Source organism: Aotus nancymaae, unplaced genomic scaffold, assembly GCF_030222135.1.
Source record: "Aotus nancymaae isolate 86718 unplaced genomic scaffold, 86718_ANA_hifiasm-v0.15.2.pri h1tg000014l, whole genome shotgun sequence".
In the NCBI taxonomy this organism is placed as follows: domain Eukaryota; kingdom Metazoa; phylum Chordata; class Mammalia; order Primates; family Aotidae; genus Aotus; species Aotus nancymaae.
Genome location: NW_026988425.1, coordinates 56203937 through 56222799, shown reverse-complemented (window position 1 = coordinate 56222799; position 18863 = coordinate 56203937). Strand labels below are relative to the sequence as shown.

Here is an 18863-nt window from a genome sequence, read left to right as displayed (position 1 = left end):
CATGAAGGATTTGGCCACAGTATCTCAGAGAAGAGTGATAGTTACTCACTAAGCATCATCTTAACATCTATATCCTACATCTTGAAAATAAGGTTTATTGTAAGAAACATCTATGAGATCATCTGCTGAGCACCAGCACCTGTAATTTGGGAGTTGTCTTCCACCCCTGCTATCTACACAGTCTACTATCTAGCATTGTCGTGCTGTGACCCCAATTCCCTGTCTATAGTTGACTGATCTAAAAATGGGCACCTAAGTTGTGCTTTGCTGGTCAGAGTCATTAGTTGTAGAACTCTGGAGTTATTAGTGACCACGTTTTTTGTTATATAGATAAAACTTCAAGAGAAAAGAATAAAGATACCAGAGAAAATCAGAGACAGGAGGTGGAGACTTTAGATGATGTTCAGCCCCCAGTCTAGTTGTTTCTAAAAGGCAGCAGAATCTGTTTCTTGTGGCTTGATTATATATCCTCGTGGCAACCTCTCTCTCTCTTTTTTTTTGTTGTTATTCAAGCTAGCTCAAGCTGCATTTCTACCTCTTGCAACTGAGTCTTAACTAGTGTAACATCTTGTCCCCAAATTCCCTAAAAAAATGATAAAAGGAAGAAAATGGAACAACTACTTGGACAGAAACACATTGTGAGAATAAAAAGCAGGGCATGAAAAGTAATTGCCAAGTTTTGCTTTCCTTGCAATTCAATGATTTGTGAAGAAGGAAAGGGGGCTTAGAAGCTACTTCAACCAGGAAATGATCAAAAGAAACAAGACTAGTAAAAATGCAGTGAAAATCAGAAATTGGTATATTCCTAAATACCTGTAGAAGGTAGCAAAAATCTGAGCTGAAATCCTAATTTAGGCTATTGCTCTATGTTGCCTATTGTAGGATGTGCTAGGTAGGCTCTTTCAGATTGCAAGGAACATATGACTGGGAAATTCAGTGCACTGAGGATAAGGAGAGAATCTTAAATATCTCTGGAGAGGAGGAAAAGAAACAGTCATGTACAAAATATCAGGAATCAGAATTTCTTCTGATGTCTCAGTAACAACCCCATTGGGATAATGCCTTCAAAATGATTTCCAATCTAGAATTCTATATCCAGCCCAACTACCAATCACATAAAAATATAGAATAAATACATTTCATATATGTAAGATCTCAGAAAATGTAATTTACACATATTTTCTAAGAAAACTATTGAGGAAAGTAGGCCACTAAAAGAGGGGAGTAAACCAATAAAGAAGAATATACAGGGAAAGGGAATAAGAAGGCAAAGGGATCTAAGAACTATGAGGAACCCCAGGACAGCTGTGTCCTGGTTCAGAAGGACACTCATTTACATGAAGCAGGTACACACATCCTTATACTGAGCATTATATCTGTAAGAATCACCATGTTGTTCGATACAGCATTCTTTTATATTGCTGTATAGTAAGTATTCTAGTATATGGATATATCACATTTATCTACCCATTCTACTGTTGATGAATCCTCAGTTTGCTTCTAGTTTTTGGTTCAATGAATACCGACGTGCTAAACACTTCTGTGACTATGTTGTTATATAATTAATCTGATAATAAGGTATCTACAAAGAATCTCAGTAAACAATATTTAATGGTGAAATATTGAAAGCTTTTCCTCTGAGATTAGGAATGAGATAATGATGCATAATATCATCACTTCTTTTCAACATTTCACTGGAGAGTCTAGTGAATACAAATGCCTAAAAGAAGATGTAAAATGTATAAGGATGAGAGAGGAAATAATGAAATTGTTGTTATTTATGGACCACACAATTCGCATATAGGAAATAAAAGAGTACAGATAAACTATGGCAATTAATAAGTAAATTTACTAATGTCAATATATAGAGGTCAGTTGTATTTATGCTGACAACAAATAATTAATTATTTTAATTAAGAATTATTTAATTTATAATAAAATAAATATATCAAATGATCAGAAATTAGTCAAATAAAAGATATATTAGACTGGTACAAAAAGCAACTAAATAAACTGAGATAAATAAGCCTAAATAAATTCAGAGTTATACCATGTTTGTGGGTTTGACAATTCAATATTGTTAACATGTCAGTTTTTACTATGTTAATTTATAGATCCAGTACAATCCCTATCAAAATTCCAGAAGATTTTGTTTGAGGAACTTGAAAAACTGATTTTAAAGTTTATAGGAAACTCAGAGTCAAGAATACCAAAGACTTAACAAAGAACAAAGAACTTAACAAAGTTGAAGGATATATACTACCAGATTTCAATACATGTTTATAAATGACAGTAATTAAGACAGTGTGGTATGACACAAGAATGGACAAATAGACCAAAAGAAGAGGATATGGAGTGCAGAATAGACCCACACCTATAGTCACTTGATTAGGACAAAGATGCCACTGCAATTCAGTGGGAGAAAAGAATGTCTTTGTAATAAAGGATGTTGAGAAAATTAGATGTTTGTACAGGAAGAAAAAGAAAATTGACCCCCTACTGAACACAATACACAAAGAGTAATTCCAGGTTGATCCTAGATTTGAAAGTGAAAACCAAAAAGTAAGCTTTTAAAAGAAAACATAGGAGAAAATCTTCATGGTCTTAGTGGGTAGGCAAAGATTTCTTAGTACAACATTCAGTAACCATGAAAGAAAAAATTCGTCAAATTGCTCTTCACTAAAATCAAGAACTTCAGTTCATCAAAAGGCATCACTAAGGACACGAAAATGCAAGCCACAGAATAGACGATAAGTGCAATACATATATACTACAAAGGACTCATTTCTAGAATATAAAAATAACTCCTAAAGTAAAAGCGGAAAAGATAAATGATCTAATAGGAAAATGGAAAGAGACCTGAACAGGCATTTCTTAAAGGAGATACCTTAATGCTGAACGAGCATATGAAAGAGGTGTTTTACATCATTACACACTCAAAAATGTGTAGCATAATCACAAGTTGAAACTATGAGACCACAACATGCCAGAAGTACTAAAACGAAGCAAAACAACCAAACAAAAAAATCAATGACCATCCTAATTATTGATGAGGCTATAGAGCAACTAAAAATTTTATACACTGCTGTGGGAATGTAAACTGGTATAAATACTTGGAAACCTGTTGTGGGTATCTAATATTGAACGTATGCATATCTGATAGCCCGGAAATTTCACATAGGAATAACTCAACAAAAATGTGTATATATGCTAACTAAAGAATTTTGAATTAAATTGAAGATTGTTTTTAATTCATTAAATGGATAATCTATAGATCTAACCAATGATCTTTATTGGAGTGTTAACTATACTCTCTTAACCAAATATTCCTCTCAAGAATAGACTTGCTTTTCAGCTACAAAGTATAAATTTTACTTCAGTGTTATTTTTGGCTTCCAGTGCCAGAAGGGTGGGAATATGTATCTGGGTTGTTTTGTGCCTAATGGTTATTTTACTATATGTCTAATAGCTGGAACCTAACTCAGAATCAGCATTAAAAAAAAGTGTAAGGCATAGATTGATCAGAGGAAATGACCTTGCATGGGAGCCTGGGTTTCACTCTGGCACCAGAGCTGAAATTCTCCATCTGGTGCAATTATAGCTCACTGTAACCTCAAATTCCTGGGCTTAAGCAATCCTCCTGCCTCAGCCTCCCGATTAGCTGGGACTAAAGGCATGTGCCACCACCCTGGGCTAATTTATTATTATTATTATTTGTAGAGATAGGATCTTGCTATGTTGCCCAAGCTGGTTTCAAACTCCTGGGCTCAAGTGAACCTCCTTTCTTGGTCTCCCAAAGTGTTGGGATTACAGGTGTGAGCCACCCCAGCCAGCCAAAAATGTGCTTTTAAGAGGATTATGATGATGCTATTCAGTGGCCATGTAACTTCAGGTCAAATGACACAAGAAATCACCAAGAATTTGAGGATTCTGGTCAACTTGCCAAATAAAGCTGTTTTGAATAATTTGACAATAAGGACAACCAATTAAAAAATACATGGATGAAAGAAAGGTTTTAAAAGGTGTAGAAAGGTTCTATTATTGACTAATGAAGATTCCTTGGAGATTAAAAAAGCTTTCCTGTCTTTTTGAAAAAGGGTTGACAGAAGCATTCTAGACGGGCTGGAGGAATGAATGTCATTTTACCTAGCAGGCTTACTCTTCTCTTAATTTTTTTTTTTTTTTTTTTTTTTTGAGACAGAGTCTCATTCTGTCACTTAAGTTGGAATGCAGTGGCACGATCTGGGCTCACCACAACCTCTACCTCCTGCCTCAGCCTCCTCAGTAGCTGGGATTACAGGTGAGTGCCACCACACCTGGATAATTTTTGTATTTTTAATAGAGATGTGGTTTTGCCATGTTGGCCAAGCTGGTCTCGAACTCCTGACTTCAGGTGATCCACCCACCTTGGCCTCCCAAGGTGCTGGGATTACTGGTGTGAGCCACTGTGCCTGGCCTATCCTTAATGTATATTTGCACACCTTAAGGACGTATTCATGTTCTGCAATTTTATGTTTATCTTGCCTTTCTGATTCTAATAATATTCTGCCTTAATTTGAGTATTTACCAAGGATGTGAAGGGGATAGAGTTTAACCATTGCATTTACTGCCTAGTTCCTTTCTCTTTCTAACCTTTGCTTTGGATGTTTTCTTCTTAAAGGAAAAGATTTGATAAATTTACTCATTGAAGGATGAAACTTGCTTCTGGTAATGCTTTATGTATGCATCCCATAAACTGCATTCAGTTACTACTAATAAAAGAGACATAACTAAGGGGACTTCACAGTTTTTAAGGGTTTATTTTTCTCATGTAATGAGAGGTTTGGGAAGCAATAGCTGATGGCTGTGGTACAGTGGCTCAAGGTCTCTGATTACCTTAACCTTTCCCTTGCGGCCGTAAGATGACTATTCCTGCTCCTACCATTATATCTATATTACATTCATGACAAAGCAGGAAGGTTGGAAAGGGAGGAGGTCAGCTCGGTCAACTCATCCTAAAGAGTTTTTCTAGAAGCCCTTCTTAAGAACTCTTGCTACTTGGGTCAGAACTGTGTCATGTGACATCCACGGCTGTAAAGGAGGCTGGCTTCCTAGTTTTTTATGTGGGCACATTGCCATCCAGAATAAAATTGGGAGTTTGTTCTGTGAAGGAAGGAAAGAATGGATATTGGGTAGGCTACCAGTTGTCTCTGCCACACGTATTCTCTTGTTTGCATTCTACGATGGGATCAAGCTTAAGGTCAAATGAATGAATCTTTTGTTGTCGAGATTTAGGCATTTGTAAAGGAAAAGAAAGCATCGTGAGTGGTGCTTTTACTGGGATCTCTAAATTCTCATAATGTGGGCAAGAGCTTACTCTATTTTCTCTTAGGGCAGTCCTCCATAAAGGTATGAATGAGAATGAATGTGTGACCTTAAATCTTTTATCTTTTGAGTAGATACGTAAGCTGCTTCACCTCTGAGATTGAGAGATACATGGAGGAGGTGGGGGAAAGAGTGCTGTGGGAGGGGAAGGGGTGACTGTGGTTCTGGTTTCTGCTTTACAAACCATGTGAGTCAAACATGGGTAGTGGCACAGGTGGGCCACTCTTAGCAAAGATGGAATAAAATGTATAAGGGAGAAAAATATCAGTATTGAAGGAATCATTAAACTGGATCTAAATAGATACCAATGAATTTCCTATAAACTGTTACTTTCCAGAAGGCTAAGGTTGTGCCACTGGGCTGGTTCCAAGGAATACAGGCACTGGTACAGGAAGTGCTGTCCTCCTGGATTCTCCTGCGACTCCCCAGGGAGGCTTTCACATCTCCACATATGAGCTCTGGCTGTTGCATGATGCAGTCTAGGTGGGCTGCAACTTCATAACTTCGGGAGTCACTCTTCCACAGAGTGCTTCTCTGGGCTAAATACATCTCTGCCCCATCACTTTGGATGGTGCCAGTCTGCTATCTAGATATCAATTGAACTGGAAAGCTCATGTCTGTGAAAGCGGATCATACTTACGATGCCTCAAGGCTGGAAATTCTTATTATTGTAAGAATTGAGGAGAAAAATGCTTTCTATGTGCTATGCTCAGCTGTAGGAAGTCTCACATCAAGGTTTCTTAAGCTCCTCCTTCCCAAGCTACAGAAATTAATATATTCTTTAAAGTTACACAGGTAGCCCCTTTCTTCCAATATGAATCTAAGCCTCCAGACAGGCTATTTCTAGAGGTGTTCCTATATCAGCCATTGCACTTTTTGGAAGAACAGCACTCACCATCTGCAATCAGGATCAATTGCTGGCTCTAACTTCTCTTCTTCCATCATGGTGTATTCTCTCAGCAAGTTCTTTTTACCTGATCTACATTGGATCAACCCACACATGTCTATCTGTAAGTCTGATCTGTGATGGTGGTCTGGGGTGGAGTCTTTTTTTTCGGTAGAGGCTCATTAGAGACCCTATAGATCAAATGTAAATGGGTATAATGCTTATATTTAAAACTTAAAAAAAGACCCAAAGCTGAGAGTAGATAATTTTGCTTTAGAACTGTTTTAACTTGTTCAGGCTGCTAAAGCAAAACCCCATAGAATGGGTAATGGTTGAACAACAGAAATTTATTTCTTATAGTTCTAGAGGAAGTCCAATATCAAGGTACCAGCAGATCGGGTGTCTGGTGAGGGCTCACTTTCTGCTACGTGGTGCCTTCTTGCTGTGTCCTCACATGGTAGAAGGAGGAAATAAGCTCCCTTCAGTCTCTTTCATGAGGACGTTAATTCTACTTGTGACAGCTCTGCCCTCATGACCTAATCACTTCCCCAAGACATGACCTTGGGGCTTAAGATTTCAACAATACATTTTAGGTAGGGGAACACAAACATTCAGGTTGTAACAAGAACATGCCATGTTTTCACTAAGATGTAACCTTCGATTAACTGAGTTCTGACCGTGAAACATGCAGCATTAGAAGGTGTAGGCCCTGGAAAGAAATTATCCACCTTGGTTACTCCAACTGGGTGTATGTGTTGGTAATGGTGGAAAAATCCACTTAGTTTCTCCTGTTACCCACCAATGATTATGAATAATTTGAGGAAGAAAATAGAAGAGGAATAACAATCATTTGAGGAATAGGAGAGGCAGATCTGGAACCAAAATATTACCTCTATCAGATGGTAGGATGTGGCCTTATGGGTATGAGACAAGACTGATAGGTAGACTTACCCACCCAGTCACCATACTGTTGGGCTGGGGCAGGCCAGGAGGAGGAATGGAGTTGCTGAGCTAAGCTTGCCAGTTTTTGTTTCAAATACATTAACCTGATAAATCACCCCAACTCACTAGGGGTGTGAGTAAAGGGCCATGAACAGCCAGGCACGCATTCAGGGAAAACCATTCCTTGTGGAACCCAGGAGTGGGCAGTAGCCTTTCCTTCTCTCACTCACCCGCTGGTTTAGAGCCGATGGGATGGTGATAATACCCTCCCACACACAGTTGTGTATTCACATGTTTGCTTTTCCTACCTTGTTTACAGTGTCCTGATTAGTTTCTCCCTTCAGGGCCTGAGCACTTCATTCTCATGCTCCCTTCATAATCACGAAGTGCTCAGTTGTTCTAAGCATGACTTTGATGCTGGTAGACACCATCTTTCTCTCAAAATATTTTCTCCCTCTTTGAGACTCTGAGGAGAAAACCTCCTATTCAAAACGGGGCTCCGTAGTGGAGGACTTAGTAAAGTGGATTAGCAAAACCTGCAGGGGCCCTAAGTAACTGCACTCCACTTCAAAGACCTTTTGCCCACCGAGCCCTCCTTTCACTCATGGCCTTGCATCTAAAGATTATGCTCCCCTAGAATATTCTGAAGTGGCTACTGAAGAATCTTGTGAAGTCAAGATACAAAGAGCCATTTTGTTCTCAGAAATGCCTCCATTTATACTACTGAGAGTCTCGCACTTGTATATTATATCTCCTGCTCTCTATCCTGCTGACTTCAATCTGGCGGGACTGCCACATGTCTTTGTACTCTGTAACGCACATGTGCATATGGTGCATGCTAAATATAAATGCTGTTTGGCAGGATCCTTTTTTCTCTTCCTTTGTTTCTGAAAAATATAGTGAAGAAAATGTGTAATGTATGCCTGCTCCAAAATGAGAGAGACTTTCAGGAAGTGGAATTATCTTGACAGCAAGCCACATATTTTGCATATTATTTCGACGTGTGGCAATAGCGGTAGCAGTGACTGTCCGCTGCTTTGTCTGGTCAGACTGGGGCTGCTGAGCTGGTTTGCACCCCCTCTTCAATGGAGGTCAGGCAGATTCCTGCAATGCTGAACCATCTGTCTGAGTTGATGGGCGCTGGTTTTCAGATCCTGTTGGTCCCTCCTCCACCCAGGTAGTAGTCAGGTTAGGTCAGTTTATGTGGCAATAACTAACAGCTCAAAGCTCTTAGTGGCATAACACAATATATGTGTCTTTCCTGTTCGTGGGATGTGTCCATTGTCAGTGGGCAGGGGCTCTGCTCTTCATAGTTGCTCAGGCTGATAAAGTCTTGTCTGGCTGTGAGACTTTCCCTTGGAAGTGACACACATCACTTCTGCTCTCTCTTTATTGAACCAAGTAGGTCCATGCCATGCCCCAAATCAGAGAAAACAGTTAAGTATGCCCCACCATATACCTGAAAGGCAGACAGCTAGAAGGTTTTTGCTGTTGACGCTAATAATTACCAATGTCCTGCCAGAAATCTGATGAGTGGGCAATTGCTCATGCTATTGTTAAGGCACCTGGGTACATTTTAGGTGCAACAATGGTGCACCAATGGTGCTGTAGAGGGAAGACAGCAAGGCATATAAGGTTAAAGCTCTTCTGTAAAGGCATCGCACAGAGTAGCACTGTCTTGAAACAGTGCTTAGATTTTTAAAGCTGTCTCACAGCTTAAAGAAACTTGGATTAGGAATGGTAAGGTAGAAAACACAAAAACACATAGATGCGTACTCCACTTTAAGTCTCTGGAACTGGGCCACAGTCACACATAAGGTGTAATGTCCAGAATGGAACAAAGGTGAATGCCAGTAGAATCCTGCTCCAGCCTTTCAGGAACTGCCCTGCTTCCTGCTCTTTCTGCCATGCTTCCCAGCAGCCCAGTGGGCTCTGCTCCTGCCAGGCGAGCCTGTTCTGACTTCTTTTGCTGGTGGTGGGACTTCAGCAAAGCTGTGATTGCAGAGAGTACGGTTTGTTAGATCTTAAGGACTGGAAAAAGTCCCAGAGCCACTTAGCAGGTGAAAAATCATGACTGTGTCTATGCCAGCTTCGAGGGCCTAACATCTCTGGACTGATTGCTCTGAGCGCAGGAAAAACCTGAAGGAGGATTTCAGATTCAGAGGGCAGTTGAGAGGGCTTTGCCTGGTAACACTGATCACAGCTGGCAGCGGCCGCTTGAGGAGAGGCACCTGGCGTGATGCTTCTCATCACCTGCCCCAGACAGATGACCCCTGCATTGGTGAGGGAGAGCTAAAGAGAAGAGCAGTAGGACTCTCTGGAGCAACCGAGGAGAGGCAGGAAGACTGATGTGACCATCCACGACTGCTCAGCGCAATGGGAAGCTCAGCAACTTTTAGCCGGCTTCTACTAATGAATGTGGAACCAAGGGACTGGCAGCTCCATTTCCTCTGATATTAACATTTTTTACTTTATTTTAATGAGGAAAATGAGATTCTTCCCGGTTTCCTATCACTGAACCCGGTTTGGGAGGGGATGACATTTAACAACAGTGCTTTGAAAAATATTAAGCATTATACAAATACAAGGAATTGTTGCTGTTATTATCCTGATGAAGCACACATGCAGCTCCGGATCAGCCTTAATATTGAGGGGATATTTAAGGGATTAGGAGGAAGTCTGTGACTATTGGGGAGTGACTCAGGATGGCCTTCGCAGAAAGGGCCAACTAATCTGGCCATATTAAATCCATTTTTAGAAGCGAAATACCCAAACTCTGAGTCAATAAACCACAAATGCAGTCATAGATCATAAAACTTGATTACTTCACATCAGATGTAACACTCTCATAAATTATAAAATATATCAGGTGCTTAACTCTAATTTGAGGCCGTAACTTGATTAGCTTCTAGGTAAAAGGAGGAAATGGCTTTGGGTAGGAGCAGTCGTACCAAATTTCTTTTCTTTTTTTTTTTGAGCAATGTGCTGGACCTCAGTTCAATGAGGATGACGGTATAGAGTTTTCACTCATTTTCTTCAGCTTTCCAAGGAATGTATATATGGAAGTCATCATCGATCCAAATTTCTTAATATGTAAATACAGCCTAAGTGAAGTGGGGGGCGGGGAAGAAGACTATAGTTATATGGTGGACTTGAGGATGAATACGGATAATTCAAGAGAAAATGATGTGGATAGACTGAAGTCAGATCCCAAAGGCTTTGAGAAACTGCTCTTAAGCCTTACTAATTTGGATGAATTGAGGATTAAAGTCAATGTGCACTAGTGAAAATTTGAATTATAGACTGTTTTAAAGATATCTACTTGTGTAGTTTTTCAAGTATACAGAAATGCAAAACAAATGGATGGTAAAGTGGGGCCAAATACAGGTCCTTCCCAGCTTGCTTAATTGTCTAATTATTGTTTGCATGCAAATGATTAGCATCATTTAGAGTAATCTCTAAAGCAGTTCATTTTAAAAATAGGTCTACTATTTGCCTTTTATTTTAAAAAATTAACTCATGTAGCAAGCCATTTTTTTATTGTTCAGAAGAAAATATCACCATATTTAGGAGAGGATACCCCAAATTTCTGATGTGCCTGTACAGCTAGGAGACATCGGGAAGCCAAAATGTCTGTCCCCATGTTCCTCCTGGCTGTGCTGCTCCATGTGCTGCAGGCAGAGGCTGCATAGCTTGTTGAGGAATTCAAAACCATCCACGATTCTGGGTAATAAAGCCAGACATTAGTTTGCTTTAAATACCTTATAATTCATCTAAATCTTTTCTGTATATTGTTTTCTCACCTCCTAAGTCAGCCAGGGCAGTTTCTAGGCCACATGGTAGATAAGACAGGGCCATTCCTGGAATCCTTCAGCCCCTCCTTTCAGAAGTTTAGTTGCCTTGCTGGGCCTTTCATTCCCCTCCATTTTCTCTACTTTCTGTCAAGCAAGTACACGGTGAGACTTCCACCAACCAAGGGAAAGGCTCATGAACATTTTATTCATCCCTGTTTTGTCCTGCAGAGCATCTGGGACATAGTAACACCTTAGTACATGATTGCTACAAGAGCGAATCAAGGGCTAGGTGTGGTGGTTTACGCCTGTAATCCCAGCACTTTGGGAGCCTGAGGTGGTTTGATCACCTGAGGTCAGGCATTTGAGACCAGCCTGGCCAACATGGTGAAACCCTGTCTCTACTAAAAATACAATGATTAGCTGGGCATGGTGGTGGATGCCTGTAATCCTAGCTACTTGAGAGGTTGAAGGAGGAGAATCTTTTGAACCTAGGAGGGGGAGGCTGCAGTGAACCAAGAGGGAGCCACTGCACTCCAGCCAGGACAGCAAAGCAAGACTCCATCTCAAAAAAAAAAAGAAAAGTGAATCAAGGTTAGCTCTTGGGGTGACAAATTCCTACCAAGCAGTAAACACTGATAGATTAACATGTTGGACATTTTAATAGGGAATAATCCTTAAACCCATGGGAATGAATTCTGGTTTGGAATTTAAACACTGGAATGGGCAGGTGAATAACTTCACTTTGGAGAGGTGATTGTCAACTCTGCTCACCTGGGTGCAGGCTTTCTCTACAAATATTAGCAACAACTACTACTACCAGTTACTAAGCTCCTACTATATGCCAAATGTGTAATGAACCAACATTTTATTTTCTGTGATCACCACAGTAACTGTTTGAAGTCATTATTATCTTTCTTTTATAAATAGGGAAATTGATGCTGAGGAGAGTCAAGTAAAATGAGTAAGTGGAGGTTTGAAAGAATCAAGTTCTGGTTCCAAATCAGTGCTCTTTCCATGTCACAATTCTGTTGATACTGTCTATGCTGGGAACTTAATAAATACTGTTCTAATGAGCACACCTTTATCTGGTTCCATTTGTGATCCACAGGGAATCCCAACTATTTCAATTCTATAATAATCATTATCATCAACTTCCATCTCTTCAGCACTTATTACAAATAAGGCATGAAATTCTTCTAAAACAAGTATTCATATAAACATGACCCACTGAGGACCTGGAAATCTGGATTCCAGGTTAATTCCTTCCTTCTCTGTGAGTGCTATGCATTAAGTGTATATTATTTTTCATATGGATAAATTTGAAAGCTAGAAACAAATATCTTTTCAGATGTTGTTCAGATGATATAGTTGCTGTAGACATATACCATGGTCTATACTATCGAAATGTCCATGTTAATGTGGAGACACAGCACTTATATCTATAAGTAAACAACAATGTTAAGGCATTTATAATGTACCCAAATCAGGGGTGCAAACAATAAACACCACCAGAATTCAGAAAAGGAAGAACTTAATGGACCAGAGCAGTTGGAGAGGATTTCACAGTGGAAGTGCCACCTGAGTTGGGTGTGTAAAATGGGCCTCTGTAAGGGCCAAGGGAAAACTTCCCCTTTGTCTTCTGAAAGAAAAGGCAGATTAATAGGAGAAAAGGTATACATATTTATCAACATGCATGAGGGGAAAATCAGAGTAATTACTTCACCATGCAATGGGAGTACAGATGGTTTTATACTCTTCTTCTTCTGGAAAGGGAAACAGGGAAGTGTGAATGATTTTAAGGAGATGGTAAATGATCTTTAGGAGAATTCAGTGGGCTTGAAGAACATACGGTGGCCTCGGACAGTCTCTTGTGCCTGCAGAGCAGACAATGGTTTGTGATAAAAATCTATCCAGGTGGGTTGACAGACTTTAGTCTTTTTTCTGCAACACAAATTCGGTCAATGAACTCTCAGGGAAAGGACCAGAGGTGATTATTTTCTTCTTTGGCTGATCTGGACTTTAGGCAGATAAGGGAACTTCAGAGAATAACTTCATTCTGGGCTTTGGGAGAGACAGGATTGAGATACAGGAATTGAGAGAAGATCAGAGAGACCTTGAAGTTTCTTCTTTAGTTTAGCATGTTAAAATGCCATATTTTGGGGGTACTGGTTTCTGAGCCCCAACACCTTGAATGAATGTGGAAGAAGGAGAGAGTTATGATAAGAATGCAGGTATGACAGAGGACAATGAGTAATCCTCTTCCCAATGTCCACATTCACTGAACTATTTCTTGTACTTCCTACTTCATTTTGGCTCTGGACCTGGCAACATAGGGCTCTTGTATAGTGGTCTTTTGTGCCTCAAGTTGTTTTTGATGTTAAGCATATAAACCTTTATATGTTTGACTTATAAAAAGGAGAATGGCATTTTCTTAGCCTGTGGAACTCACAATTATAGGCGATTGGAGGATTAATGCTATGGCTAGCTTGATCAGAGGACTGGATAGAATTCTCATAAGAAGGTAGCAATAATAAATTAATATAAAAAGAATTAAAGATTAATCCTTAAGTTGAAACTATTATCAGAGTGTAGCACTATACTTTATGATCAATTTTTTAGTTCTATCTGGAATATTCACTAAAATGTTGGAATTTTCTTTTTAAAAGAATGGCCTCTATTCTCCATTTTGCTATGTCTGTAGGGACCTAGCTTGGAATGAATGTATCATAGTGGGTCCACCAGGTTTCTTGTGTTTTAAATGAAGTACCTTCTATTTTATAGGCTAATGTAAGATATCGTATGTTTTTCTAATGATAATAGGGAAGTTTTTCTGGAAGTTCAAGGACCTATTACTTGAGTCCAGCATTTCTGACTTTTGCTGTGAAACATTAATCTCATAACATATTTCACACTAAATGGATTCCTTGCTTAATTAAGTTTGAGAAATGTTCCTCATTGGAGATTTAGAATGCCCAATAGCATATGTACAGGCCCTGGTGAGACTTGTTGCAGAGAAACCTTTGTAAACTTTGCTTAACTCGGTGCTTCCTAAATTTATTTGATCACAAGCAACCTTTATGGCCTCCTCATCTTTGTTTCCCCCCAGAAGACACCTATCACATTCAAGGGTCAGTCAAAAAGATGGAAAACACATTAGCTATTTTAGTAAAGAAAATGTAACATAAGAAAATGGTTAACAGGTGTTACAGTATTGAAAAAACATGAAAGAGAACACTGATGTATTCAGATAATGACTAAGAAAGGAGATGTTTGTATTGGAACCTAGAACTTTGAGGAGAGATCCTGTAGAGTTGGGACTTCACCTCTGAGGAAGGGCTGCTGCTTTAGTTCAGGGCCTCAGACGTGAAGCTGTCTGGCAGCTGTCTACATCTCAGGGGCTCAGAGAAGGGGGCAGTAGGTAGCTGGGGTTCAGATCTCTGAAGCAGTGGCTCTGCCCTGTTGCTGCTGGCACCGCTGAGTGGGGTGTGATGAGGCTGGTTCTGGAAGTATAAGAAGAAGCAAAAAACGGAAACAACTGCATCTGGAACTAACTTCTGCTACCTGGGACAGCAGTGGTCTGGGACAGACAGGGTGACAGATAGAGCAATGCTTACAGGAACAGCCGGTGGGCAAGCAGGGACGAGCAAGTCCCTTCTCTGTCCTCCTGCCTTCCAATTCCTCCCTAATGTTAGCAGCGGAACGTATCTGAGTCATGTGGCACTAAAGTATGTTAGGGCTTAGGGGAAATATCTGAGCAACGCGGCATCAAAGTATGTTACTGATGGCAAATCCATACGGGTTTGCAGCAACCTCAGTTCTTGCCCCAGGAGAAAGAATTTGACCAAGGGGCATAAGGCAAAAGGAAAAATGGAGAAAAGTTTTAGAGCAGGAGTGAAAGTTTATTAAAAAGCTTTAGAGCAGGAACTAAAGGAAATAAAGTACACTTGGAAGAGTGCCAAGTGGGCAACTTGAGAGATCAAGTGCATTGTTTGACTTTTGACTTGGGATTTTATATGTTGGCATATTTCTGGGGTCTTGCATCCCTTCTGCCTTGCTTCCTCCCATAGGGTTGGCTATCTGCATGTGCAGTGGCCTGCTAGCACCTGGGAGGGGAGCATGCATGGTGTGTTTACTGGAGTTGTATGGATGCTTACTTGAGACATTCTTTCCTTACCAGCTGAATGTACCTAGAAGGTGATGTACCAGTTAAACTCTGCCATTCTGCCTCTTAGTGCGTATGCTTGAGCCCACTTGTTCCATTCCTGAGATCTTAACAAGAAGCTGCCGATCACTAATTTCAGGTTTTTTCTATATTGGGAGACTGCTTTTCCTTGGTGTTGGGAAATAGTATAACAACTGCCTGACCATCACAGGATGGTCACCTGACACCCCCGGTGGGGGTTGGGAGAGCCCTCTCCTGCCCTGCTCATGCCTGGCTAGACACCTACTGTAACATTAGTACATTAGTACATGCTATTGGCAGGATCAAACTTGGAGCTCTGATGGAGAAATATAGCTTGCAGTCTCCACCTCAGTATAGAAATGTGAATGTGAAGCTTAAATAATAATAATAGTAATGACAATAACAGTAGTGGTAACAATAACAACATTAATATGTATTATATGCAATAATATAATAGTTGAATTTTTGTCACAGCTATTCCTTTAGCTGCTCAGCATCCATATATACTCTTCTACACATATTTGACTTCCTGTAGAGCAACAATAATAACTCTATGCTTTTTCCTAATAAGATGCAAAAATTCTTCCATTAATAAAGATGTTCCCATTTTATCTTTCAGAAGGGGTGCCACAAAGTCCTTTGAATCATCTCTGGGGAATGTTAATTATTCCTCAAATCCAGTCATGAACTCATCTGAATATTTTGTAACAAAAGACTAAATTACAAAAGTATTCACCACCAAAAACATTTATTTGAAATAATAAAGGGAAAGAAGTAGAAAGGGAAAATAAATTTATTTAGAAACACTTGAGATTTTGTTAGGAAATGTAATATTTATACTATAATTGTTTTAACTTTCCTCAAGGTTAACTTAGACATCAATGTAACCATCAAATGGGTTCACAGTGCCTGCTGCCTAGACAGAGACAGGGGAATTTCAATAGAGAGAGAGTAATTCACACAGAGCCAGCTGTGCAGGAGACCAGAGTTTTGTCATTACTCAAACTGGGCTCCCCAAGAATTTGGAGATTGGAGTTTTTAAGGATAATTTGGTATGGGGTCGGGAGGAAGGTGGCAGTGAATCAGGAGTTCTGATTGTTCAGGTTGGAGATGAAATCAACGAGTCGAAGCTGTCCTCTTGGGCTGAGTCAGTTCCTGGTTGAGGGCCACAAGAGCAGATGAGCCAGTTTATTGATTAGGTGATGCCAGCTGATTAATGGAGTGCAGGGTCTGAAAATATCTCAAACACTGATCTTAGGTTTTGCAATAGTGATATTATCCCCAGGAGCTATTTGGGGAGGGTCAGAATCTTGTAGCTTCCAGCTGTATGACTCCAAAACCATAACATCTAATCTTGTAGCTAATTTGTCAATTCAACAAAGGCAGTCTAGTCCCCAGGTAGGAAGGGGGTATGTCTTGGGAAAGGGTTGCTATCATCTTTGTTTCAAAGCTAAACTATAAACTAAGTTCCTCCCAAAGTTAGTTTGGCCCTGCACCCAGGAAAGAACCAGGACAGCTTGGAGGTTAGAAGCAAGATGGAGTTAGTTAGGTCAGATCTCTTTCGCTGTCCTAGTTATAATTTTGCAATGGCGTTTTCATTAAGCTTCTAGATCTTATTTGAGCCCAATTATTCATAAGATGGAGTAAACGGACAGTTGCTAATTCACCAGTGAACTTAAGCTGTGCAAATAATTAGTATACAAAGTTTATTTAGGCCACAAACTTTTGCCCCATTATTGATGAAATACCTATTATTGATCAAATTTAAATCTAAAATGGAAATTACCCATTATTAATCAATTAATAGGTATTTAATTGATTTATTTTATTTTATTGATTAAATTTGATTAAAATCTAGTATTTTTCTGAACACTTCATAGTTGCACGCTTTCTTATTGGTGGTAGGTCTTGAGTTCCAAGACAGAGATTTCTACTAGGAACTTTATTGATATGGAAAATTCTAGCAACAGACTTTACAAAATGGAGTCAATTGCTCTCTTGCTAAAGGACTCTTCTGAATAATGTGATGTATAAACCCAGGTTTCATAAGGTAAGGTTTTAGACATTGGCAGCAGCAGCAGCTTTTAAAAAGTATGACCTTATCAAGCACACTCTAGGTTCCCACAGCATTCTAACTTTCCATAGGGTAATAACAGATGCCCCAGTGTGTTTAGCTAGAGGTCTTGCAACCAAGGCAGTAAGGAGAAAAGGTGTAATGAGATTATAAGAATTTGGTTTCAGCTATAGCTCCTAGCACTCCACCCCCTGTAGAGAGTAATTTGCATCTTAATGCACCTCACCTGAGACTGTGACTGTGCCTTTTAAAATGGATCTCAGTGATTGTTATCATTATTGTGCTGCCTTCTTCTACACACACACACACACACACACACACAAATAGTACATTGCTTTCTGCATTGACAGTTTTCAGTGTCACATCCCATCTTTGGGATCAGGATAATGTATCTGGAGATAGATGTAGTAAAGTTTTAATGACAGGTTATCCCATCTGGCTCTAGGCTCTGCAAACCAAAAATAAAATCCTAAGCTCTGCCTTCCCCTCCCCAAGCAACTGACTGAACCAGTCAGTCCTCTGGGTCAAGGAGACCCAAGAGAAACCAGAAAAACTTAATCGTCCACCATGGCAAGAAGGGAGGTCAGACGCCCCTCCTTATATCCCCTCCCTTTTTGAGTTTAGGCACAACTGACCAACATTAACATTAAATTAGAGATCTTAAGACTGATGAAACAGACTTTGTGGCAATAAGATATAAAATTCCAACATGACTCTGTTATAGCATCATATGACAGAGAGCAGATCCTGAAGGAAATCAAAATATTTTACACCCAAATATATTTTGTTGACATATTCTGAAATTGAGGGACTATGTTAACTTCTTTTCCTGGGTCCACAAGGGGTGTGGTATCAAAGGCAAGAACTTCCTAGCACCATGCCTCCATCCACCTCCCCATCAGGGAACCTAGAGTTCTTTGTCTAACTTTCTTGTGCATAGGCTAGATAAAATTCTAGGTGAGCTTCCTTTGTTCAGAAAGCCCGCCAAAAGCCCTGGAAGGAGGGGGCTCTATTGCAGGCCAAGCAGCCAATCCAATATTGAAGTCAAAGATTAATCACTCCAAAGGAAGTTTGAAAGAACTCCTCTCACTGGATGAAAACATGAATGGGGTGGGAATAACTTCAAAGTTAAAACTCCACTGTACCTTACCTGCACAGATTTCCCTCTCTGGGATCCCCTCCCACAATAGCATGGGCGCTCTCTCTACTTCTATCTCTCTCTCTCTCTCTCTCTCTCTCTTTCTCTCTCTCTCTCTGCCTAATAAATCACTCTCTGCAAAAGTCCTTGGGTCCATAATATTTATATGAACGGTAAGCCCACTGCACCTCCAGGGTCTCTTCCCTCATTCCTGGGGCAGGGGAGGCCAAGAACCTGGGACACCCAGTTACATCTGTGGTGAGCCAGCCAGGAGGAACGTCATTAGAGACTGTTACTTCAGCGTGGTGAGTGCCTCGGACCCCTTTGACTTGCTGGAGTCTGTCCTATTCACTTCTCATGAATCTGCTGTGGGGAGAGCACCAGGTGGGGGGTCCACCATGCTTGCATGGGACCACTCAAAGTCCCAGAGGTGGGACGGGGCAGATGCCATCTGCAGGAAGTGGGTGGATGGACCCACACCA

At 40.2% G+C, this 18863-nt stretch overlaps 1 non-coding gene across 1 annotated transcript; it reads right to left on the bottom strand.

Annotated features, from left to right (window-relative positions):
* Nucleotides 1-10179: 10179 nt before the first annotated feature.
* Nucleotides 10180-10271, bottom strand: LOC135275016 (small nucleolar RNA SNORD116). Its single transcript, XR_010342739.1, has one exon. It is a non-coding gene; the product is annotated as a small nucleolar RNA SNORD116 (small nucleolar RNA).
* Nucleotides 10272-18863: the final 8592 nt, after the last annotated feature.